Source organism: Giraffa tippelskirchi, chromosome 10 (assembly GCF_054371585.1).
Source record: "Giraffa tippelskirchi isolate mGirTip1 chromosome 10, T2T-mGirTip1v1.2.pri, whole genome shotgun sequence".
Lineage (NCBI taxonomy): Eukaryota > Metazoa > Chordata > Mammalia > Artiodactyla > Giraffidae > Giraffa > Giraffa tippelskirchi.
In genome coordinates this window covers 39,179,789-39,207,346 of record NC_137284.1, presented here as the reverse complement: position 1 = coordinate 39,207,346, position 27,558 = coordinate 39,179,789, and the positions used below count along the sequence as shown (strand labels likewise).

At 44.2% G+C, this 27,558-nt stretch overlaps 1 long non-coding RNA gene across 1 annotated transcript in view; it reads right to left on the bottom strand.

The window, feature by feature from the left end:
- LOC145523298 (uncharacterized) overlaps positions 1–27,558 on the bottom strand; it is a 178,264-nt gene that overhangs the window by 137,964 nt on the left and 12,742 nt on the right. The window contains exon 2 of the long non-coding RNA XR_014066473.1: positions 11,435–11,539. This is a non-coding gene — a long non-coding RNA (uncharacterized LOC145523298). The remainder of the gene's footprint in view (positions 1–11,434; positions 11,540–27,558) is intronic.

Here is a 27,558-nt window from a genome sequence, read left to right as displayed (position 1 = left end):
AAATCAAATTATGCATAGAAACGACTGAAAATGAAAACACAACAACCCAAAACCTATGGGACACTGTAAAAGCAATACTAAGGGGAAGGTTCATAGCAATACAGGCGTACCTCAAGAAACAAGAAAAAAATCAAATAAATCAACTAACTCTACACCTAAAGCAACTAGAGAAGGAAGAAATGAAAAACCCCAGGGTCAGTAGAAGGAAAGAAATCTTAAAAATTAGGGCAGAAATAAATGCAAAAGAAACAAAAGAGACCATGGCAAAAATCAACAAAACTAAAAGCTGGTTTTTCGAGAAGATAAACAAAATTGACAAGCCATTAGCCAGGCTCATCAAGAAACAAAGGGAGAAGAATCAGATCAACAAAATTAGAAATGAAAATGGAGAGATCACAACAGACTCCACAGAAATACAAAGGATCATAAGAGACTACTACCAACAGCTATATGCCAATAAAATGGACAACTTGGAAGAAATGGACAAATTCTTAGAAAAGTGTAACTTTCCAAAACTGAACCAGGAAGAAATAGAAGATCTTAACAGACCCATCACAAGCACAGAAATCGAAACTGTAATCAGAAATCTTCCAGCAAACAAAAGCCCAGGACCAGACGGCTTCACAGCGGAATTCTACCAAAAATTTAGAGAAGAGCTAACACCTATCCTACTCAAACTCTTCCAGAAAATTGCAGAAGATGGTAAACTTCCAAACTCATTCTATGAGGCCACCATCACCCTAATTCCAAAACCAGACAAAGATGTCACAAAAAAGGAAAACTACAGGCCAATATCACTGATGAACATAGATGCAAAAATCCTTAATAAAATTCTAGCAAACAGAATCCAACATCATATTAAAAACATCATACATCATGACCAAGTGGGCTTTATCCCAGGAATGCAAGGTTTTTTTAACATCCGCAAATCAATCAATGTAATACACCACATTAACAAATTGAAAGAAAAAAACCATATGGTTATCTCAATAGATGCAGAAAAAGCCTTTGACAAAATTCAGCATCCATTTATGATTAAAACCCTCCAGAAAGCAGGAATAGAAGGAACATATCTCAACATAATAAAAGCTATATATGACAAACCCACAGCAAACATTATCCTCAATGGTGAAAAATTGAAAGCATTTCCCCTAAAGTCAGGAACAAGGCAAGGATGCCCACTTTCACCACTACTATTCAACATAGTTTTGGAAGTTTTGGCCACAGCAATCAGAGCTGAAAAAGAAATAAAAGGAATACAGATAGGAAAAGAAGAAGTAAAACTCTCACTGTTTGCAGATGACATGATCCTCTACATAGAAAACCCTAAAGATTCTACTAGAAAATTACTAGAGTTGATCAATGAATATAGTAAAGTTGCAGGATATAAAATTAACACACAGAAATCCCTTGCATTCCTATACTCCAATAATGAGAAAACAGAAAGAGAAATTAAGGAAACAATACCATTCACCATTGCATCAAAAAGAATAAAATACTTAGGAATTTATCTACCTAAAGAAACAAAAGACTTATATATAGAAAACTATAAAACACTGATGAAAGAAATCAAAGAGGACACAAACAGATGGAGAAATATACCGTGTTCATGGATTGGAAGAATTAATATAGTGAAAATGAGTATACTACCCAAAGCAATCTATAGATTCAATGCAATCCCTATCAAGCTACCAATGGTATTTTTCACAGAACTAGAACAAATCATCTCACAATTTGTATGGAAATATAAGAAACCTCGAATAGCCAAAGCAATCTTGAGGAAGAAGAATGGAACTGGAGGAATCAACCTGCCTGACTTCAGGCTCTACTACAAAGCCACAGTCATCAAGACAGTATGGTACTGGCACAAAGATAGAAATATAGATCAATGGAACAAAATAGAAAGCCCAGAGATAAACCCACGCACATATGGACACCTTATCTTCGACAAAGAAGGCAAGAATATACAATGGAGAAAAGACAATCTCTTTAACAAGTGGTGCTGGGAAAACTGGTCAACCACTTGTAAAAGAATGAAACTAGAACACTTCCTAACACCATACACAAAAATAAACTCAAAATGGATTAAAGATCTAAACGTAAGACCAGAAACAATAAAACTCCTAGAGGAAAACATAGGCAAAACACTCTCCGACATAAATCACAGCAGGATCCTCCATGACCCACCTCCCAGAATATTGGAAATAAAAGCAAAAATAAACAAATGGGACCTAATTAAAATTAAAAGCTTTTGCACAACAAAGGAAACTATAAACAAGGTGAAAAGACAGCCTTCAGAATGGGAGAAAATAATAGCAAATGAAGCAACAGACAAACAATTAATATCAAAAATATACAAGCAACTTCTGCAGCTGAACTCCCGAAAAATAAACGACCCAATCAAAAAATGGGCCAAAGAACTAAACAGACATTTCTCCAAAGAAGACATACAGATGGCTAACAAACACATGAAAAGATGCTCAACATCACTCATTATTAGAGAAATGCAAATCAAAACCACAATGAGGTATCATTTCACACCAGTCAGAATGGCTGCTATCCAAAAGTCTACAAGCAATAAATGCTGGAGAGGGTGTGGAGAAAAGGGAACCCTCTTACACTGTTGGTGGGAATGCAAACTAGTACAGCCACTATGGAGAACAGTGTGGAGATTCCTTAAAAAACTGGGAATAGAACTGCCATATGACCCAGCAATCCCACTGCTGGGCATATACACCGAGGAAACCAGAATTGAAAGAGACGCGTGTACCCCAATGTTCATCGCAGCACTGTTTACAATAGCCAGGACATGGAAGCAACCTAGATGTCCATCAGTAGACGAATGGATAAGGAAGCTGTGGTACATATACACAATGGAATATTACTCAGCCATTAAAAAAAATACATTTGAATCGGTTCTACTGAGATGGATGAAACTGGAGCCCATTATACAGAGTGAAGTAAGCCAGAAAGAAAAACAACAATACAGTATACTAATGCATAAATATGGAATTTGAAAGATGGTAACGATAACCCTATATGCGAGACAGAATAAGAGACACAGATGCATGGAACAATTTTATGGACTCTGAGGGAGAAGGTGAGGGTGGGACGTTCTGGGAGAATAGCATTGAAACATGTATATTATCATATGTGAAACAGAACACCATTCCATGTTCGATGCATGTGACAAGGGCTCAGGGCCGGGGCAATGGGATGATCCAGAAGGATGGGATGGGGAGGGAGGTGGGTGGGGGGTCCAGGAAGGGGAACACATGTAAACCCATGGCTGATTCATGTCAATGTATGGCAAAAACTATTACAATATTGTAAAGTAATTAGCCCCCAACTAAAATAAATAAATTTATAAAAATAAAAAATAAAAAAAAAAAATAAACTATCCCTCTAACTTGGCAGAAGATGATAAAGGATTTTATTGAAAGGAGTAATCATGGCTTGTGTTGGAGCCCAGGACCTAGTCCACATCCAGGCAGTGGTGCCCTGGGAAGTTGGTTTATCCATAAAATGGTGACTAATAATAGTACTGGTGTAGAGCTTTTGTGGAGAGCAGATGAAACCAAGCCTTCGTAAATGTTAGCATCTTTAGCTTCACCAGCTTTTGAGTTAATCATAATGTTGGTAAGTTTATTACAAACTCCTGACTGTGGGTAAGTTCTGCTGCCGGTTTGTTTGCTGGAAGTCAACCTTTCTCCAAACCTTACCTTTGAAATATTTGAGGGGGATTCCAAGGGATGCCTTATACTCTTATCACAGAATCAGTGAGCTGGGTCACCCCAAGTAGCAGCCAGCACTGTCCCAGGCTCTGAGGGTCCCACAGAGGATCTGGGCCAGCTGTGAATCCGTATCCTGATGCCACTGCTGATGTGGGGTGAGCCACGGCCACTTGAAGTCAGGCGGAAAGAGCTCTTTTAGTGTTTTGTGCAGATGGCAGGAAGGGTTCCCACAGTCAGAATGCTGGAGTCCAGAACGCTATAATCGTAAGGGAGCCTGTGCTCTCCTTCCAGGGTTTATATTAGCCAACAGAGTGGCTGCAGTATGTGCTGATGTTAGCTGCCTCTCTGCCTTCATCTTTCTGGCATTGACTGGGTTCTGTTCACTGTGTCATTTCTTCTCTTAGGGTAGTTGTTCTCAAATGAGGGGCAGTTTTACAGCCCCTCCCCAGGGTACATTTGGCCATGTCTAGGGATGTTTTTGGTTGTCAAACTAGGAAAGAGGGCTGCTAATGAAACTGAGTGAGTGGAGGCAAGGAATGTTGCAAAGCATGCTATCCTGCATTAAAAAAGCCTCCGCAACAAAAGTTATCCACCTAAAATGTCAATAGTACTAATGTTGAGAAATTCTTTGGGTGATTTTTTTCCCTCAAAAAATCCTGATATTCTCCCTTCTGACTTGGCCTCCCTGGAATCTATTCTTATTTCTCACACATATTTCCTTATGTCTAAGCCCTAAGATGGATAGGACTTAAATCTCAGTCCCTGTCCTTGGTCTTATAAATTAGCAGATAAACACAATTATGTATTGGGGTTTTCTCTTAACTATTCAACTCGTAGCATATAAGCTCTAACCTCCACCCATGTATGTTATTATACTGAAGTTTATTATATTAATTTGCTGCTGATTCTTTCATTCAACAAATGTTTGATGAGCACCTACTCTGTACTAGACATGGTAGCAGATACTAGATATGCAACGATTCATCAACCAGACACTGCCCCCTGCCTTCATGGAGGATACAGGATGGTTGGAGAATGAAACGCTAGACAAGGACTTCCCTGATAGTACAGTGGTAAAGAATCCGCCTGCCAATGCAGGGAACACGGGTTTGATCCCTGGTCTATAAGGATTCCACATGCCGTGGAGCAACTAAGCCCATGTGTCTCAACTACTGAAACCCGTACACCCTACCTCCTGTGTTTCACAGGAGAAGCCCACACACCACATCTACAGAGGAGCCCCCACTGCAAGTAGAGAATGCCTGCACAGCAATGAAGACCCAGCTCAGCCAAAACTAAAATGAATTTTAAGAAAAAGCTTAAAAAGAAGATAGACAAATGAACTTTTTGTTGTCTAGTCACTCAGTCATGTCCAGCTCTTTTTCGACCCCATAGAATGTGGCCTGCCAGGCTCCTCTGTCCGTGGGATTTCCCAGGCAATAATACTGGAGTGAGTTGTCATTTCCTTCTCCAGGGGATCTTCCCAATCCAGAGATCAAACCCCCATCTCCTGCATTGGCAGGTGGATTCTTTACTACTGAGCCACCTTGGGAGCCCAGACAAATAAATATGTGATTACAAATTTTAGCACATGCCATGAAGGAAAAGCAGAGGTTACTATGAGGACACAGGATGGGAAGGAGAGCATTTAGGTCAGCAAGGCAGAGAACCTTTCCCTGAAGAAGGAATGTTTGGGTCTGAGGCCTGAGGGAGGCAAAGAAGTAAGACCAGTGAAGAGACAGAGGAATAGAATCAAGTCAAAGGGCTCCTGAGAAAGGAAGGGATTGAGCCATCAGGGAGCAGAACAGGGGCCACGTGCCTGAGTGCGCTGTGACCTAGTTTGTACTGTTTCAAAGGTCGCTCAGCCTGCCATGTGGGCAATGGGTTGAGGCTGACTCAGGGAATTGAGAGAACCATAGGAAGGCAAAGGCCGTGGTCTGGGAGGTGGAAGGGGGCAGCCTGGCCCACAGGATGGCCGTGAGGACTTATCCCAGAAGTCTATATCCCAGAGTGGGCAGTGGGTGGACACTTGGGAAACAAACTATCCCTGCACGAACAGCTCAACAGAAAGCCCTCCCCTCTCCTGCTCCGCATCTGCTGGGGAGGAGCCGTGCACACCACAGGCTTGTCTCTCTTCCTACATTGCACGTGGATTTTTTGCTGTTTCTCCAATTGGTTGAAATATTGAGTGGCTTTTATTTATTTATCTGTGGCTTTGGGGACAGAGGGATGGCGGGCGGAATAATAGATGACTTGTCACAAACAAAACCGAATTTCCTATGCTTTCCAGAGCCATTCATCATCCTCTCTGCCTGTTGCCATTTCTTTCTGGAGTCAGGCTGGCCAAGGTCAGCCCAGAGTCAGAGGTTTGGGATCTTCTCCTTGAAAAACCTTCCTACTGGGTCTGAGCAAGGCCTCCTGAGACTTAGATGTCCTTAACCTCAAGTCAAGCTCCAACATGACAGCTAGTTAGGCAACAGACAAGACCAGGGAAATCCTGGCAGGCAGGCCCAGTCCAAGAGGGTAGAAGCACCAAAGTGCCCGAACTCACAAGGAAACCAACTCATTCACCTTCACTGTCACAGTGGTGACCATCATTTCCACAGAGGGCTCCATCCAACGTGTCGGGACCGATGCCATCCAGACCAATGCCATCCAGACCGGAAGGAATCAGAAGGCCTGGGCCTAGATTCAAGGGGCTGGAGAGATTGTGCTGAAGGCAGGGATGACCTGCTCACAACCAGCTGAGCCTCTGGGGCAGAGTAAGTACCAGGAGCCCATTATAGCAGAAGTCCAGGTGGGAGGTTTTAGTAAACATCTACAGGTAGTGAGACATTTAGTAAACATCTACAGGTAGTAAATGTCTACAGGTACTGAGGATGGAAAGATGCTAAAAACCATAGTTCCTGCCCTCAGGGAGCTGGCATTTGGTTCAGGAAGTAGGTTAATAATTCTAACATGATAAGTCCTATGATGGAAGTAATCACAGGGCATTCTGAGGGATGAGAGGAGACAAAAGGAAGAAGCTGCTAACTCTGCCAGGGGAATCAAGGAAGACTTTCAGGAGGAGGTGATATTTCTCTGTTCCACAGACAGCCCACTGGAACCACCCAGGGTTTAATTAACTGCTCTTAGAAAGACAAGCAGAAATGCCACTGTTAAGGGTATACCTGGTCCATTATTCATTTTAAAAGAACGACCAAGTGAAATTAGTTTCCCTCATAGAGTTTTTCCTCTATGAAATTACCCTGAAGATTGAGTTTTCAAATAGAAAATTTCTTCTTAAAAGTAGATTGCTTTATATTTGGCATTTAAAGTCAAGCTCCAGAAGTATTTATGCTGTTCAGGAAACCTGCCATTCAGGTGGACTTGAGATTTCAGGGATCAGGAACTTCATTGGGAGGAGATAACAAATAAAATGTGGACTGACCCACATGCCCCCAGCCCTGATCTTCTATCAGGAAAACACTTTCAGGTAGAATAAATGGGGGTGAGGGGTTGGGGGTGGGGAGGTACTAGGAGCCTCTATTTAATACCTCTGTCCCAGGCTGCAGAAGCAGGGTAAATTTCTGAAGCCCTGATCAAAGATTTCTTATTAGAAGTAAGGAAATTCTGAGATTATTTTCTCTAAAACTAATTTTCAAGTACAATTTTAAGTGTCACACTTCATCCTGTCTGTCCAGAGAGAAACCATAATGCAAGTTGACAGTGACATATAAGAATTAAAACTCCACTCTTCCCCCTTCCCCTCTCCATCACCTTCCCCCCTCCCAGTTTTTAGAAGGGGACCAAGTAGGTCAACTTCTAGATCTTTTCTGGGCACTCACTGTGGGAGGCCTTGAGCTCTGGAAGGCCCTGGGGTATGGGGGAAAGGGGGTGGTGGGAGTTGGAGGAGAGGAGAGAACCAGATTAACTCATAAGGTAACATTTTGCCTGGAGAAGGAAAGGGCAGCCCACTCCAGTGTCCTTGCCTGGGAAATCCCATGGACAGAAAGCTTGAAGCGCTACAGTCCATAGGGTCCCAAAGAGTACGATACGACTTCATGACTAAACGACAACAACATTTTGACGTTCAAAGTCTCTTCACTTATATCACCTGATGCAAGTCTCTCCACGAACTCCTTGAGGTGGTGGGACCAAAACACATCACCAATTTATTAAAGAACTGAGAGGAGATTAAAATAAATTCATAAAATACGTGAGCTAGGAAATCAACCAAAATTGCTCTGACATTGAGATGCAATTGTAACAAAAAGTGACATTCAGATCACAAACAAGTGTCATTAAATCTTGAAAAGGAAGAGATCAATTCCAAACGGAGGCAATAAATAAGTTCCTGGATTGTTTGATAATCCAATTAATGAAGAGGAAATTATCATTTAATACATTTAAACATTTTTGCTGGTTGACACATAGACAGTGACAAACTGACCAAAGAATGCTCTCATTTCACAGAGTGTTTAGTATACGTTCTATATAAGAAAACTTAAATACAACTTAATGTTCCCTTCTCCAAGGGATTTTCCTGACCCAGGATGGAACCTGGGTCTCCTGCACTGCAGGCAGATTCTTTACCGTTTCAGCCACCGTGGAAGCCCACGACTTATATACACATATGTTTTTGAACTTGATAAAAGTTCTCCCAAATTGACAGTTCTTAAAATTTATACAATATAGGTGGAACTGAAAAACCTCTTAATACTCCTAACAATGAAATAAAAATTTTGATTAGCAAGCAGGAGGAAAGAGTACAGTATCTTTCTATTCTCTCTACAAATATATTCCAAAACCATTGTTGTATGGAAAGGTAATCAGACAACAATTAGCTAAAAATGTAAGCAAAGAGAATATTATGGAAGTATGACATGTAGTTAAATAGTAATAAATATTAGCTTTCTAAATTATATGATGTTTATGGTATTTTTAAATTTTTTTAATGTATAGTTTACAGTGATTTCTTTCCTCATTGTAAGTTTTGTAACGAATTTTGTATTCACAATTTTGTGTTCTTTTGCTTAAACGGGGCCCCCAAATTATATAAGTTTTACCCCCACAAAACCTGGACTTTCCTCTAATTTATGCCCATTTAGCAGGTGAGGAAACAAAACTCAGGCAGAGTCTTACCCTTACCCAGGGTTGCACTATCAGAAAGTGACAGAGGCAGGACACAAAGCCAGTGCTTTTCCTTCTTTGCAATGCTGTTTCTGCCTCAAAGAACTTGAATGCATTAGATAAACCCTCACACATTTCCTTTGCAGAGGCAGAAATAAAGGCAGAACATTTAAGAAACCCAGAGGACCTGATCACATTTCTAAAGAGAGACTCCATGTGGCTTAGAGTGCACATCCCATCTTCCTTCAGGACCCGTGTCTGGACAGAGGAGTTCAATTTACAGGCAGCTCCAACATCACGATTCCAGGCTCAGAGCAGCCCCAGAATCGAGATGTGGATGCGTGCTAAGTCGCTCAGTCGTGTCTGACTCTTTGGGACCCTATGGACTGTAGCCCGCCAGGCTCCCCTGTCCATGGGATTCTCCAGGCAAGAACACTGGAGTGGGTTGCCATGCCCTCCTCCAGGGGATCTTCCTGATCCAAGGATCAAACCTTCGTCTCTTATGTCTCCTGCATTGGCAGGCAGGTTCTTGACCACTGGCGCCCCCTGGGACGCCCGTGTGAAGTAAAGGCAGGTCACATCAAGAGCATTCTGGGAGTTCAGGCGGACTGATTCTTGCTGTGCCCTACTGCTTGGCAGGCTTCACACCTTCATGTGCCTTTACCCTCAGGAACAGTCCTCGGGGTAGCATGCCCAATGTCACAGGGCTATAAAGAAAAAAAACTCAAGCTGAAAGCCAGATCTGTCTGAAAGCCCATCTCCAGGTCTCCAGGTTGCTGTGGAATTCAGAAAAATAATCACCTGCTTATGCCTGAAGGTGAAACCAGAGAAGCGTTAGTGGAAGGCAGAGAGATGGGTTAGTCAACATTTGCCATTCCTTCTGGTTCCCATTTCATGTCTGAGGCAAATGTAGCAGCAGCCATGGCATTCAGCAGGTTCCAGGAGCCAGACAGAATTATGAGAGGTCTTTACCAAGAACCATCCCTCAAACACTGGTATTTGAGAGAGAGTTATTATTGTTGTATTAGTTGTTAAGTCATGTCCGACTCTTTGGTGACCCCATGGAACCCACCAGCCTCCTCTGCCCATGGGATTTCCCAGGCAAGAATACTGGAGTGAGTTGCCATTTCCTTCTCCAGGGGATCTTCCCGACTCAGGGATCGAACCCAAGTCTTCTGCATTGGCAGGAGGATTTTTTTACCACTGAGTCACCAGGGAAGCCCACTTGAGAGGGAGTACCAACAATTAAATCCAAATACAGAGCAAGAGATCTCAAGGTAAGATCAGAAGCAGGTGGGAAAGTGGATTGGAAAGAAAGAGTTTTCAGAAATCATGTTGTGAAACAGTCACAGCCAACAGATTTCTGTTGATATTTTTTCGGCAATCAACATATTAAATACCAAGCTTCCATAGATAATGGCTTCCCAGGTGGTGCTGAAGTGAAGTGGAAGTGAAATTGAAAGTTGCTCAGTTATGTCCAACTCTTTGCGACCCCATGCACTATACAGTCCATGGAATTCTCCAGGCCAGAATACCGGAGTGGGCAGCCGTTCCCTTCTCCAGGGGATCTTCCCAACCCAGGAATCAAACCCAGGTCTCCCACATTGCAGGAGGATTCTTCACTAGCTGAGCTACCAGGGAAGCCCAAGGAATCTGCCTGTCAAAACAAGAAACTCAAGAGACAGGGTTCAATTCCTGGGTCAGAAAGATCCCCTGGAGGAGGAAATAGCAACCCACTCCAGTATTCTTGCCTGGAAAAATCCCATGGACAGAGGAGCTTGGCAGGCTACAGTCCATGGGGTCACAAAGAGTCAAACACAACTGAACACTGAGCACAGTATGCCCCATAGATAATGGAAAGGAAAAAGATGCTTTGTTTTACAATAAATATTGACCACCCATGAATCCCTCAGGCTGATCACATGGGGCATCAGTTATTCATACATTTTTGCTGAATAGAATCCAATGAACATACACATCGGGTCACCTTGGGACAAGGTCATAGAATCCCTTATCTCCAGAGAATGCCAAGGCAAGAATCATGGAAGTTGATGTTCAGTTCATAATAAAAATTGAATTTGAGTTTATGGTTGTTTTTACTTTGTTTTGTCCAGTTCTTAGCCAGGTTTCTATGGTCTTGTTAATAATAAAAATCCCACTGGACAGCCTGGTTTGAACTTAACGCAAGAGTTTAGAGAGTTGAAGTCAGAGATGGTAGTTAGAGACAACTGACTGTGACTTCCAAGTGCTTTCATTGACACGTGGCCCCTGGAATTCAGACAAGCAAGGCCCACAGGGAGGCTCTGCTCTGTAGGGGAACTGGAGAGAGGCCTGGGAGACTTTCCAAGCATGGAGGAGCTTGGATGGATCCAGGGGAGCATGAAAAGTCCAGCCCAGCTGCAGCCCGGCCTCAAGGCAGTCTGGGGACCTCAGGAGCCAAGGTCAGGGGGAGTGAAGTGAAGTTAAAGTCACTGAGTGTATCAGGGGAGGAACAGCTTATCCCCCTTCGGAGATAAGTAGGGCCTGGGGGGCTGTTTCATTTACTTGGCGTTTTCCAAGCTTTACAAAAGAATTCAGAGAGAACTCACCTTCTCACCCTCAGCAGCCTTGTAAGGCAAAAGGCCTGCTCCTTGGCCTGATAGCCCCAAACCCTCCAGGAGCCAAGAAAAAAGTTCCAGGTGTCCTGGAAGTATCTGAGGTTGAAAAGAAAGAGAATCCATTAGAACTGTCAACTATAAATTGGCACTTACCAAGAGCATTGCCAACGACTGAACAACAAAGGCATTTGCCATCTGCCTCTATGGAGATTGAGGGCTTCCTTGGTGGCTCAGACGGCAAAGTGTCTGCCCGCAATGTGGGAGACCCGGGTTCGATCCCTGGGTTGGGAAGATCCCCTGGAGAAGGAAATGGCAACCCACTCTGGTACTCTTGCCTGGAAAATCCCATGGACTGAGGAGACTGGTAGGCTACAGTCCATGGGGTCGCAAAGAATTGAACACGACCGAGCTTTCTTTCTCACATCCATTTCTCTGTGGAGATTGAACCCCATGCTGCTACAGCTGTAGACCTTCAACAACCCCTGAGGGAGTTTAGAGTGGAGTGAGGCACTCTGTGCTCCAGGGAGTCTGGTGGGACAGGTCTTTAGATAGTTGGATATTTTTAGAAACAGATTTTATGATCTCAATCCTTGCATCTCCTCATATGTAGAGAAGCACTAAATCCCTTCATGGTGACATCAGATTCTCATGACTAACAAAAAACCTTTTGTAAAATGAGTGCTTCATGGTGTTGAGCTCCCCTTCACCAAACCTTATACATTGACTTCCCCCACTGCCGCTTTGGAGCAGTCTCTCAGAGCTATCTGAGATGCTGCGCCCCGGGCTGCAGTCCTCATTTTGTCCCAAATAAAACTTAACGCAGCTCTCAAGTTGTGCATCTTGTTTTAGTCGACAGAACTGACTCAAATGTGAATTTGCCGTATGACTTAGGGAGCTCAAGCCCAGCGCTCTGTGACAACCTAGCAGGGTGGGAGGAGGTGGGAGGCAGGAGGGAGGTTCAAGAGGGAGGGACCATGTGTACTTATGGCCGATTCATGTGGATGTGTGACAGAAACCAACACAACATTGTAAAGCTGTTATCCTCCCGTTAAAAATAAACAAAAAAGAAAAAATCCAAACTCCTGGCTACATACATACAATAATACAGTAATTTAACCCAATGCACACTCAGATTTTATGCCTTTGCCCTTCCTGTATTCCTCACTTTACCTCAAGAAAGCAATACAAAGTTTCAGTACTTTTTTTCCCAATTCATGGTCATTGTTACTGATAGAATTTCCACAAAATATAGCCATGAGGGGCTTAGAGACATAGGTTCAATCCCTGGGTCAGGAAGTTCCCTTGGAGGAGGGCATGGCAACCCACTCCAGTATTCTTGCCTGGAGAATCCCATAGAGGTGCCTGGCGGGCTACAGTCCACAGGGTTGCAAAGAGTTGGACATGACTGAGCGACTAAGCACAGCACAGCACAGAGAGGCAGAGAGAAGACAGAAGGAAGAAGCTGGGACTTCCCTGGTGATCCAGGGGCTGGGATTCCAATGTTGCCAAGTTAGGGAGCCCAGGTTCAATCCCTAGTCAGGGAACTAGATCTTATAGGCTACGACTAAGACCCAACGCAGCCAAATAAAATGAAAAATAAATAAATGTTAAAAAAAATTTTTTTTTACAGCAGAAGCCATGTGGCAGCAAGACTCATGAGTAAGTAAAAGCCCTGAGTATGCTAAAAATTCTGAGCTAATAATTGTAGGAATTATTGTACATACAAGATTTTCACAGTGTAAGTCTTTCTAAGGGTAGGGTCAGTTTGAAGGTTTTCATATTAAATTTTTTAATCATTTAAACTCCCATTAACCAGAAAACAATATATCAGTATTTCTTTTTTTATGCTTATTTGAATTAATTTTTATTGGAGTATAGCACTTCCCAGGTGGAGCTGGTGGTAAAGAACCCATCTGCCAATGCAGGAGACACAAGAGATGTGGGTTCAATCCCTGCATTCAGAAACATCTCCTGGAGAAGGGCGTGGTAGCCCACTCCAGTATTCTCGCCTAGGGAGTCCCATGAACAGAGGAGCCTGTTGGGCTACAGTCCATAGGGTCACAAAAGAGTCGGACACGACTGAAGCAACTTAGCACAGAGTTGCTTTACAGTCTTCTATTAATTTCTACTGTCCAGCAAAGCAAATAAGCTCCACACATACATATATCCCTCTGTTTTGGATTTCCTTCCCATTTAGGTCACCACAGCGGATTGAGGAGTTTCCTGAGCTACACAGGGAACTGGATGGCCTCTTATCAGTTATCTATTTCATACGCAGTATCAACAGTGTTTTTACATCAGCTCCAATGTTCCAGTTCATTCCACTTTCCTCCTTCCCTCCTTGCTGACAATACATTTGTTCTCTGCATCTATGTCTCTATTTCTGTTCTGCAAATAAGATCATCTGTACCATTTTTCTAGATTCCACATATATGCACTAATACATGACATTTCTTTTTCTCTTTCTGACTCACTTCACTCTGTATGACAGACTTTACGTCCATTCACATCTCTTAACAAATGACCCAATTTTAATCATTTTAATGGCTGAATAATATTCCATTATATATATGTACCACATCTTCTTTATCTGTATCTCTGTTGATGGACATTTAGAGTTTTTCTTATATCTTGAAAAAAATCCAATCGATATAGAATTATTGTCAAATTAAGTGAAGCAGCCCATGTAGAACCAGGTGGCCAGTGGTTGAGGAGGGAAAAAAAAAGAGGATCTAGATATAGTGGTTAAAATATAGTTTTGTTTCGGGATTTTAGCCCACCTCAAATTCTCTAACTTCAGCCCTATACAATTCAGAGAAATTTGGCGTCAACTCTACATAAATAATATAGACAAAATGGAGTTCCTGTACTTCTAGGATATATTCAGAAAAGAGAAACTTCTCAAGTACTGCATCTTTGGCTTCTTGCCAGGGGTCAGCCCATGAAGACTATTTAAGGCCAATCTACCTGATGCATACCCCTACCCCTACCCCTACCCCTAAACTCAGCCCCGAATATTTCCGCGACATCACTAACTTTGTTGCTCATTTTCCCACACGATGCACACCTGTTCATTGCCTCCTTCAGGCTGACACAACCAGCTACTCCTTCCTCCTGGGCCTTGCCTCCTCTCAAGGCCAATTTCATCTCTTCACCTAGGTTGAGCTCCTCAACATAGCCCTTCCGATACCTAAGGTATGGAGAGCCCCCCAACCAGCATCATCATGTCATCCAAAAGCAAAGCTGATATACTTTCAATTGCCTGCTTCCTGTCTGTCTTTCCCTCCTGGCCAACTACTATGCAGCCTAGCTAGTGTCAAGACTTTCAAGACATCCCTCTGGGGTCTCAACCACTTTCAGCTGACACTTTGCTTCCATTTTACAATATGTTTTTTCTAGATTTTACAAAAATCAATGAGTGCAGGATAACAACTACAGTAGTCTCGTGTGGCCTCCCTAAGATTGATACCACATTGTTGTTGACCTAGTTACTGTGTTTCACTATTATCAGAAATCAACTGATCAGGCAATTTTTAAAGTATTTTGCATCTATTTATTTCATTTTCACTAACTAGAATGACCCCATAAAACTCAATTGGTTATTTCCAAAAGTAGGTTCAATGCTTGGCAATCTTAATACTTATATAATTTCCAAGAATGCTGGATCCACATTCTCTTTGAAGTCAATAATGCAAGCCTCTAATTTTCCACCACTGCCATTTCAATTGGGCCAAAAGATTTAGAATAATTTAGTGCCCAAACAGGATATATATTCAGCATGGAAAGAACAGAGAGATTATCATTAAGTCTTTGATCAAATCACATCTTCCAAGCCTCAGGTTCATCACCAGTAATAAGAGCATTTTTTTAAAACTTTTATCTATCCCCTAAAAGTCTGAGAGTCCTTTGGATTAGGGGTTGCATTTCATCTTTCTCTGAATCTCCAATGCAAAACACAGTTCTGTCAAATAATAACATTAGATTAATCTTGAAAAATGAATATCCACAGATCTATGAACTTGTGACTTGCACAGAAATATCCAAAACCCCTGACTGAAATCATTAACAGCTCTGTATGGCAGCAACAGTCATCCATTTATGATGAAAAAGAGCCCCAGACACATTAAAAGTCTGTCCCAAGTTATGAGATGCAGTTTTATGCCTAGATCCCAGAGGGTAATAAAGCACAATGGAAACTGTGTCAGACTCTTGTTTTAATTCAAGGCAGCACTTGAATCTGTGCTCTGCTGGGTAAACCACGGGATGTGAATAAACCACAGATATGAAGATCAGAGAGGCCCTGAATGTGAACTGAGTTCCATCAGTCTCCCATTTAAATGGTTTTGGTTTTAAGAAACTTCTTTGAGCAATGTTAAGCAAAAACTGAGGTTTTTTGGATGAAAAGAAATATCAAAATGAACTCACAGCCGAGAAGTACGGACAGGTTCTAGGAAGACTTGGTACCAGGAACTGGCACACCCTCTCCAGATCAGGCCCCAGGCCCACCCCTCACTGAACCCCCCTCTCTTTGGGGCCGTCCCTTCTTCCCTCTGATCATCTCTCTACAGAGCAATTTTTCTTTTGCACTTGTAAACAGGCTAAACATGGCTGCCCAGATTCTATTTCTTCTGCTTTTCTATTACTGTACATTTCTTCTCTGAGTAGGAAAAAGGCAGATGGATTCCTGTTTCAGCCTTCGCATCAAACAGGCATTCCCATGGCCTTGGAATCAGAGGAGCCATTGGATTTACATAATTGAGCAAAGAAGAGAATAGATGTATTTTAAGTAAACTAAAATATATTCAGAGAGGAACTAAGCCTAAGCCTACAGGAGCTGCAAATAAATAAGGAAGAAAATAAAATGGCATTCTTTAAAATTCACAGTGGGGTGAAGAAAAAACAGTTGACCCATAGAGAAGGCAATGGCACCCCACTCCAGTACTCTTTCGCCTGGAAAATCCCATGGATGGAGGAGCCTGGCAGGCTTCAGTCCATGGGGTCGCTAAGAGTCAGACACGACTGAGAGACTTCACTTTCACTTTTCACTCTCATGCATTGGAGAAAGAAATGGCAACCCACTCCAGTGTTCTTGCCTGGAGAATCCCAGGGATGGGGGAGCCTGGTGGGCTGCCATCTATGGGGTCGCACAGAGTCAGACATGACTGAAGCGACTTAGCTGCAGTAGCAGCATAGGTTTTTGATTTCAAAGTTGAGGGTTGGCTGATATGCGCAAGCACACTTATTTTTTTTTTCTCAAGCCAGATTGCAAGGGATGGAGAGAATGAGGGGCAAAGCAGTAAAAAAGTGAGACAAACTGCTCTCTCAAGAACTCGAAACTAGGTACTAAGGACCATGAAACGGAAGCTTCAAGCAGATGGGGATACTGTTGGGGTGTGTGTATGTGAGTGTGTAGAAACATGAGAGCTCTCTGCGAGCTGAAAGATGAGAATGAAAAGAACTTAAAAAGGGCATCCTTGAAGCAAGATGCTGGAGAAGGGAGTGTGGCCAGGAAAACAGAGGAGGACAGACGGTTTTTCCCAAGTGATGGAGCTCCCACCAGCTTTCCCAGGTCCTCTCCCAACGTGGCCACCACACGGCCTCCTATCCAGCCCTCTTCTCGCCCTCCCTGATCGTGTCATGCTTGCTCATGCCTCCATGGTCTTGCACGCCTCCACTTGGAGTGCTGGCTGTCCAACTGTCTCCTGTTGAACTCTGACTTCCCCTCTCAGACACAACTCACAGATTACCTTCTCCGGGAAACTTTACTGATCCCTCCACTCAAGGAAAGGAAATGTTCCTCTCTGGTAATCAAAGATATAAGATACATCGGTGTTTTCATTCCTTCTAACTTCCCACCAGAATGGAAGTACCTCGAGGACTATGACCAGTTCATACAGATTGAACATTCAAGAAATTTTGAATGAATGAATAAATGAATGAGGAAAGGAAAATCACTGGGCGCTTTAGGAGCTTTGAGATGGAAAAGAAATTACAGCTTCTTGCTGGGCTGAGAAGGATGGGACTGGCTGAAGCTTGAGAAGAAAATGTAACTGTCGGGACAGTCTCTGTTGGGAATTCACTGGAAAGCCAGAGACGATGGAATAATTTGGAAGCACAATGAGAGCCTAGCTGAAGTTCACATGCCAATGGCATCGACTAATAAATAAAAATCCACACAATTGAAGTTCATGACCTTCCTTTAAAGTGAAAAGCAAGTCTCCCACAGTCAATAGCTTTATCTGGGAAAGAAATTCAGAGTGATCAAGTCAGATTTGTGAGACCTCAGGGACAGAGCGTCTCAGACAGCTGGGGCTTTCTAAAAGGCATAAAAATACTGACATTCTGTCAAGGTCCATGATCAAAGCCTTGCCAGACTCAACTCATGAAGAAGAAAATCCACTTAATAGTATTAAGAAAATCTTTGGTTTCTAATCTGGTACTGTGCAAAAATTGGAATTTTGTTCACCAAGTAGAATTAAGGATCAATTAGAATGTTTTTAACAATTTGTATATAAGCACGATTTAGCAATAGTAACTAATTTGTTTGGCTAGTAAGAAATCATCAGATATAAATCTAATAGTAACTTGAGAGCACTTGCCTCATCTCATTCCCTTTCCTGGAACTCTGCAATTCCAGAACATCATGGAATATCAGACCTCAGAGGAACTTACAGAACCTCTAAGCCAATAACCTCATTTTCTCAGAGGCCAGGAGAAAAAAAAAAAAAGCGGCTTTTCAGGCCTTCCACCTCATTAGTGGTGGAACTGAGCTGAAAACACAACTTTTCTCATCTTTCCATCAAGTGATCTTCCCACTGTACCATGTCATGAAAATAAAGTTAAGTTATGTTCAATTAAAGAATTATTCACCGTGGTTCAAAAGTTTACTGTCTAAAAGTATTAGGTTAAATAATGTTTTCATGCCAAAAATCATAACCACTCAGATTTCCAGAAAATACTGTTGTTTTTTGGAACCCTTTGTTTCCTTGGAGCTTCAGAAAATCAGGGCTGTATAATAGCTAACAAATCTTATGTGCTCTAAGAGTTCTGAAAGGAAACTATTGTTACTGATGTAGGCCATAGCAGGTACAGGGTGGGAAAGCAGGGATTTGACAAAAAGCCCAGAAGACTGAACCCAGAGAGTCAGGAGAAGGAATCACATCCCTGACCAAGATAAAAGGAAACACCACAGTGAAGAGCTCAAGGGAACCTAGTTGCCAAATTTGATTGGAATTAATTTGTTTAGAGGTCTTCCCAGGTGGCTCAGTGGTAAAGAATCCCTCTGCCAATCCAGGAGACATGCAATCAATCCCTGGGTCATGAAGATCCCCTGGAGAAGGAAACAGCAGCCCACTCCAGTATTCTTGCCTGGAAATCACATGGACAGAAGGAGCCTCATGAACTACAGTCCATGGGGTTGCAAAAGAGTCAGACACGACTGAGTGACTAAACAACAACAATTTGTTTAGAACAATGTTTCTCAGAGCATATTCCACTGAACACTGGTTCCATCACATGCTCTATAAAAAAATAATAATAAGGAGGAATTCTATGTTCAAACGTGAGTGAGAAATGCTATTCACCCTCTTGAAAGGCCCCATTGCACATTAGGTTATAAAAGGTGCCGTGTCTTCCTAATGTCAGGTGTCTTAATTTTTTTGTGCAATAATTTAAACATGGGAAAGCCATACTGAGCTCTAGGGGTACGTGGAAAGAGACCACTCATCAACCTTTTCCTCTTTGCAGACACCTGCCATTATAGGGGATGGGAATGCAAAAGTAGGAAGTCAGGAAACACCTGGCGTAACAGGCAAATTTGGCCTTGGAGTACAGAATGAAGCAGGGCAAAGGCTAATTGAGTATTGCCAAGAGAACTCACTGGTCATAGCAAATATCCTCTTCCAACAACACAAGAGAAGACTCTACACATGGACATCACCAGATGGTCAACACCGAAATCAGATTGACTATATTCTTTGCAGCCAAAGATGGAGAAGCTCTATACAGTCAGCAAAAGAAGACCAGGAGCAGACTGTGGCTCAGATCATGAACTGCTTATTGCCAAATTCAGACTTAAATTGAAGAAAGTAGGGAAAACCACTAGACCATTCCGGTATGACCTAAATCAAATCCCTTATGATTATACAGTGGAAGTGAGAAATAGATTTAAGGGACTACATCTGATAGACAGAATGCCTGATGAACTATGGACAGAGGTTTGTGATATTGTACAGGAGATAGTGATAAAGACCATCCTCATGGAAAAGAAATGCAAAAAAGCGAAATGGTTGTCTGAGGAGGCCTTACACATAGCTGGGAAAAGAAGAGAAGCGAAAAGCAAAGGAGACAAGGAAAGATATTCCCATCTGAATGCAGAGTTCCAAAGAATAGCAAGGAGAGATAAGAAAGCCTTCCTCAGCGATCAATGCAAAGAAATAGAGGAAAACAACAGAATGGGAAAGACTAGAGATCTCTTCAAGAAAATTAGAGATACCAAGGGAACATTTTATGCAAAGATGGGCTCAATAAAGGACAGAAATGGTATGGACCTAACAGAAGCAGAAGATATTAAGAAGAGATGGCAAAAATACACAGAAGAACTATACAAAAAAGATCTTCACGACCCAGATAATCATGATGGTGTGATCACTCACCTAGAGCCAGACATCCTGGAATAAGAGGTCAAGTGGGCCTTAGAAAACATCACTACATCACTACGAGCAAAGCTAGTGGAGGTGATGGAATTCCAGTTGAGCTATTTCAAATCCTAAAAGATGATGCTGTGAAACTGCTGCACTCGATACACCAGAAAATCTGGAAAACTCAGCAGTGGCCACAGGACTGGAAAAGGTCAGTTTTCATTCCAATCCCAAAGAAAGGTAATGCCAAAGAATGCTCAAACTACTGCACAATTGCACTCATCTCACACGCTAGTTAAGTAATGCTCAATATTCTCCAAGCCAGGCTTCAGCAATACATGAACCGTGAACTTCCAGATGTTCAAGCTGGTTTTAGAAAAGGCAGAGGAACCAGAGATCAAATTGCCAACATCCGTTGGATCATCGAAAAAGCAAGAGAGTTCCAGAAAAACATCTATTTCTGCTTTATTGACTATGCCAAAGCCTTTGACTGTATGGATCACAATAAACTGTGCAAAATTCTGAAAGAGATGGGAATACCAGACCATCTGACCTGTCTCTTGAGAAACCTGTATGCAGGTCAGGAAGCAACAGTTAGAACTGGACATGGAACAACAGAGTGGTTCCAAATAGGAAAAGGAGTCCGTCAAGGCTGTATATTGTCACCCTGCTTATTTAACTTATATGCAGAGTACATCATGAGAAACACTGGGCTGGAAGAAACACAAGCTGGAATCAAGATTGCCAGGAGAAATATCAATAACCTCAGATATGCAGATGACACCACCCTTATGGCAGAAAGTGAAGAACTAAAGAGCCTCTTGATGAAAGTGAAAGAGGAGAGTGAAAAAGTTGGCTTAAAGCTCAACGTTCAGAAAACTAAGATCATGGCATCTGGTCCCATCACTTCATGGGAAATAGATGGGGAAACAGTGGAAACAGTGTCAGACTTTATTTTTTTGGGCTCCAAAATCACTGCTGATGGTGACTGCAGCCATGAAATTAAAAGATGCTTATTCCTTGGAAGAGGGTTATGACCAACCTAGATAGCATATTTAAAAGCAGAGACATTACTTTTTCAACAAAAGTCCGTCTAGTCAAGGCTATGGTTTTTCCAGTAGTCATGTATGGATGTGAGAGTTGGATGGTGCAGAAAGCTGAGCTCCGAAGAATTGATGCTTTTGAACTGTGGTGTTGGAGAAGACTCTTGAGAGTCCCTTGGACTGCAAGGAGATCCAACCAGTCCATCCTAAAGGAGATCAGTCCTGGGTGTTCATTGGAAGGACTGATGTTGAAGCTGAAACTCCAATACTTTGGCCACCTCATGCAAAGTGTTGACTCATTGGAAAAGACCCTAATGCTGGGAAGGATTGGGGGCAGGAGGAGAAGGGGCCGACAGAAGATGAGACGGTTGGATGGCATCACTGACTCGATGGACATGGGTTTGGGTAAACTCCGGGAGTTGGTGATGGACAGGGAGGCCTGGCGTGCTGCGATTCATGGGGTCGCAAAGAGTTGGACATGACTGAGCATCTGAACTGAACTGAACTGAACTGCCATCAAGGTCTCTCTCGTGATTTTTTTACATGTGTGTGTGCTATTGCTCAGTCACTCAGTCGTGTCCAACTCTGTGCGACCACATGGGCTGTAGCCCATCAGGCTTCTCTGTCTATGGAATTTTCCAGGCAAGAATACTGGAGTGGGTTGCCATTTCCTTCTCCAGGGCATCACATAATGTTTATTAATATCCTATGACCTCCTAGTTCTGCTGGAGACACTTGAGAAAATATAGTTTAGCAAAATGACTCTGGAATGTTAAACCTGATCGTCAACAGGAGAGCATGTTAAATGCAGCTCCCTGGACCTGGAATTTGCATTTTCATCAAGCACTCTAGGTGATTCTGACACAGGTAGTCCAAGAATCACACACTGAAGGGAATGCTGACAGTAATGGGAAAACATAGGTGATGATGACCTTGGGGTTGAAGTTCAAGACATGGCCACACACAATGAAGTTAAATTGAACTAGAGCTCAGTTATCTCAGAGAATATTTCAAAGCTTCTGTAGGGGAAAAAAATCCCATTTCCTTGAAATAATCAGTGGAAGATTTTCTAAGAGCAGGGGCAGTCATAGCCCTACCACCCAGGATGCCCTGTGCCCCTGGGGATGTCTCACTGAATATCTCTGCCACCATCACCAGAGCCTGGTTGGGTGGGCAAGGGGTTCCCCCTTTCCTTAATTTTTTTCTGAGCAAGGAGAGGCATTCATTCACAGCTTCAGTAAATCTTATGGAAAATACAAGAAGAAAGCGTAACATATAACTGAATAAACTAGCTCTTAAGGGCTTCACTGGAGAAGGAAATGGCAACCCACTCCACTATTCTTGCTTGGAGAGTCCCGTGGACAGAGGAGCCTGGTGGGCTGCTGTCCATGGGGTTGCACAGAGTCGGACATGACTGAAGCGACTTAGCAGCAGCAGCAGCAAGGGCTTTACTCAGCTTAATATCAGGCTTTCTTCTCCGGAGCTTGTAGTCTTCACCCTGTAGAAGTTTCTAGCTTGTTTCAGTGGCAGGGGGCCTTCTCTCCAGAGGTGTCCTGGGTCCGCTCAGCTGTGAGCGTCTCTTCCCACCTGTTCACCGAATGTCTCCATTCTGGTAGCTTGAAATCAGCCATGGCTGGAGCGCTTACAGCACAGAAATCAGCACAAATCAGGGGATTGTTTATTATTTTTCAGAGCTACTTGTTAAACGATTATCAGCACATCACTGCTTCAAATGCACCATCCAGAATGCATAATAGCTTCCTGGATAAAAGTGAAGGCTAGTGTGTTAACACAGATCTTGTTTTGAATCCCACAACCGTCTCCCTTACTAGCTACAAAACACTTACTGGACTTTCCCGGTGGAGCAGTGGGTAAGAAGCCACCTGCTAATGCAGGGCACACGCGTTCAGTCCCTGGGCTGGGAAGATTCCACGTGCCACGGGGCAACAGAGCTTGGATGCCACAGCTACTAAGCCTGCTCTCTAGAGCCCACAAGCTGCAACGACTGAAGCCCGAGCACCTTAGAGCCCATGCTCGGCAACAAGAGAAGCCACCGCGGTGAGAAGCCGGGCACCGCAACTAGAGTGTAGTCCCCGCTCGCCACAACCAGAGACAGTCCACACACATCAACAAGGACCCAGTGCAGCCCAAAATAAGTAAATATTAACAAACAAATAAATTTAAAAGAAGCCCTTACTCTATCAGAGTCTCCGTCTACCCTCCTGTAGAAATAATCACTCCTTCCATTTACAGGGCTGGGAGTTCTATACAAAGAAACTTAGCCCGATGCTTGACACACGGGCAGTACCCACAGGTTGAGTCTAGACATCATAAGGCCTTAAATGTAGAACCAGGAGAGGCCCTGAGGAAGACAGGAGTTCTCCATCCATCCTGTCTAATGCTTTCCAAGGTTCACGCTTCTGGCTGAAAACCCTGACTCTTCTGCAGGTGACCGACAGTGAGCATATCTTCAGAGAGCTCTCATTATACCTGCAGGACCTTTCTCGATAGATTAAGTGGACTCCCATCAGGATGCAGGCCAGCTACCCCAAGAGATGCCCACATATTAGCGGGTGGAGTGTGTTTTATTACTGCCCCTCCACACCCATGGTGGCTCAGTGGTAAAGAATCCACCTGCAGTGCAGGAGACAAGGGAGATGCAGGTTTGATTCCTGGGTCGGGAAGATCCTTTGGAAAATGGTATGGCAACCCACTCCAGTATTCTCGCCTGGAGACTCCCATGGACAGAGGAACCTGGTGGGCTGCCGTCCATAGAGTTGCAAAGAGTTGGCCAGGACTGAGCAACTAACTAGCAGGCACAGAGCCACCCCAAATGCATAATTATGCCTTGCCTAGAGCTCTTGTTACTTTCTTCTCCACTCACAGGCCTCAAGGACAGACACTGTGTCTGGGTCCCCTTTGTATAAACTGAATGCACATTTTTTTTAATGACTGAGACAGCAATGAGCAAGAAAAAAATGTTAAATTTTTATGAATCTTAATAGAGATTTCATTTTTCCCACCTCAGTAAGAGCAGTCTGCGTGCAATCAAGCCATCCCCACATATGTGAGGATGCTAGGAGGCCTCCAGAGCCTCATTACCAGCATCAGTTCTCCCCACCTGCTCCTGTAGCCAGAGAAGAAAACTGCGCTAAAGCATATTCACCATGGGGCAGCTCAGAGATGCTGACTGTTTAGACTGAATCCCTAAGATCCAATTGTTTTCTTGTTATTTCAGCCTAAGGGCTGAGATGATTCACGGTGAGGTACGTTTCCACAATCCAAGCGGATTAAGGTCTCAGCACCCAGATCACACTCGTCTGGTGAGAGTTGGTGTTTCCCTCCCTCTGTCTCTTCCTGTCCCCCTGCAAGACCCCACTGTCCCCAGGAGTCTCCAAACATTTCTCTTATTTCTGCTCTATAGGAGGAAAGAGCTGCTTCTTCTTTTTTTTTAAGGACTTTAATTGAATTAGATCAGAAATCAGTATGCAACCCATAGTCCCAGATATGTAGAGCAGGAAGAGAGATCAACGCATCACTTATTTCATTAGCCACAATTTAATTACACGCAGAAACTCTTTGCAATAGTGTGTTCCCCACAGCTCTTGATGTTCCAAGTATAAGGACAGCTTCATTTGGATGAGGCTATCGAGAAGAACCTCTGCAAAAAATCAGGCTTGGAAAATTCAGGTGGCTGCAGGAAATAGCTTCTGAGCTACGAACACTTAACTCTCTAACATCCCAGTGGCTAAAATGGTAAAAGATCCAGCTACAGTGCAGGAAACCTGGGCTCAATCCCTGGGTTGGGAAGTCCCCAGGCAGAGGGCACAGCAACTGACTCCAGAATTTTTGCCTGGAGAATCCCATGGACAGAGGAGACTGGTGGGCAACAGTCCATGAAGTCACAAACAGTTGGACATGACTGAGCAACTAACGCTTTCACTAACATCCTTTATTTAGCTGGTATCTGTCAAAGGTCTACTTCGTACTTACTACACAGTGCCAGGTGCTGGAATCCAGGACAGGAGGCTCCTGCCCCACCAGGGAGCTTACGTCCCAGTGAGGGATCAACACTGTATCACTGCTTCCATTAAAGAAAGACTTGCCAACGAGCTATGGTAAATATTACGAAAACGAAGTGCTATGAGAGGGGCTGGTGGACCTCTGCAGTAGTTAGGAGTGGTGTCCTGAGGAATGGACACTGAAGCTGAGATTTAAAAGGTAAGAAGTGGGCCTCACGTAGCATAGAGAATATTTTAGGGTAAAGGACTACTGAGAGCAAAAGGACCCAAGGTGGAAGAAAGCAAACCAAGAACCAAAACATCAAGGTGGCTGAAGTGTAGCGGGGGAGACAAGGGCCCCTGGTGCATGGTCAAGTCACGGATTTGGGCCATTGTCTTGAGAGCAAGGGGAAACCATGAGAGCATTTCCAGGCCATGAGGGGCCTCCTCGGCTTTGTATTAAACGATTATTCTGGCCACTGCGCAGTGAGCGGGCTGGAGGAAGGCGAGACAGGCTCCAGGAGGCCCGTTAGGAAGCATCGTGTGATCGAGACGAAAAGAAACGGCCTTCCTCCCAAGCACCAGGATGTTGGAGATGCAACCACACAGGAAACATCTATTCCACTAGTTTCCAGAACCACTGAGGGGGAGCTGTGAGCTGTGTCCTATCCGGCAGACCAGAGCCACGGGGATCACTGACAGAGGTTTCCAGCTTGCATGACTCCAGGTCTCTGGAGGGCTCTACGCCCACCGTCCCAGGGCCCGAGTGACCAGCTGCAGGCAGTCCCCATTGTCCCTGCTGGGCCCGGTACTGACCCAGCGGTACCGCACAGCCACCTGGACACAGCCACTGCCTTTGGCTGAGTGGGGACAGCAGGCAGAGAAGGGGAGACAGCGACAAGGTCCCCAAGCGGACGTGCTGAGGACGGAGCCACCGAGTGGCCCGGTGACCCTGCGCAGCCACTGGCCCTCTTGTGCTCCAGCTTCTTCATCTTCCTGCAAAAAGGGGCGAATCCGGCTCTCTCCCAGGTTTCCTGAGGGTCACAGGAAACTCATGTGTTCACACGTGTAAAGGTTATATAGCACAGAATCTTCCCGGAGAAGCCCTCGATTTGGACCCAAGTTTGAATCCCACCAGGACTTCCCTGGTGGCTCAGACAGTAAAGAATCTGCCTGCAATGCAGGAGACCCGGGTTCAGTCCCTGAGCCGGGAAGATCCCCTGGAGAAGGGAAGGGCTACCCACTCCAGTATTCTGGCCTGGATTTTTCCACAGACAGAGGAGCCTGACGGGCTACAGTCCATGGGTAAGAAAGAGTCGGGAACGACTGAGCAACTAACACACACACGTGCGCGCGCACACTTGAATCCCACCTTGGCCACTTAGCCGTTGTGATTTGGGCAAGTTAACCAAGCTCTCTGGGGCTCAGCTTTCTCAGCGGCGAAAACAGGGAGGCTAAGACCTGCCCGGAAAGATGGTCCTGGAGATTAATCGGGCCAGTGCTGCTCAGGGTTGTTTCTGCCTCTGTGTCCGCACAGGAAGGCACACCAGGCGCGGGCTGCTCTCAGAGCTGGGGAGACGGGGATGGAGGGAATGGAAATGAGACAGCTCAGGAGTGTAGACCCAGGACTGCAGAGGTGCGGTCTGTGCAGAGAGAGGACGGAAATGATTCGGGAGTGAAGAGGAATCTGCCAGATAACCCTGGGGGGAGACTGTAATTAGCCTTTAAAGGGATGCTGGAAACAGACAACGCCCGATAAGGTAAAATCCTTCAGCTGGGGACGCTCAGCACAGAACGTGTGCCTCCTGCCCCTCAAGTTGCTCTCCTGTTTTCAGCTGAGGAGCGTGGCTTGTGCTGGTTCTGCCAGCTCCAGGTTGTCAGCGTAGAGCCAGCTTGCTCCGGCTGTTAGTTGCTCAGTCCTATCTAACTCTTTGTGACCCCAAGGACTGTAGCCCACCAGGCTCCTCTGTTCATGAATTCTCCAGGCAAGAATCCTGGAGTGAGTTGCCATTCCTTTCTCCAGGGGAACTTCCCAACCCAGGGATCGAACCCAGGTCTCCTGCACTGCAGGCAGATTCTTTACCTTCTGCACCAGGGAGAAGTTATGCTTTTCTTCCCTTATTCGTCAGTCATAAACATGCACTTGTGCCAGGCACCTTGCCTCAGAGCAGCAAGGCTTGGCGTCTGCTCCAAGGAACTCACAGTCAGTTGGAACGAGGGCAGTAGCATCATAAGTAAGGGGTCCAGACACCAGGCCAAGGCAGCCCAGTTAGGGAGACTTCTTCAAGGGGGGTCATTTGAGCGGTGTTTTGTACTGAGTAGGAGAAAGGAAAACAAAGTGGGCCCCCTGAGCTGAGCCCTGGGAATCATCGTCTCTGAGTTCTGAAGAAAGGCCGTGCAGGTGGAAGAAAGAAACAGCCTGGGCAAAGGCA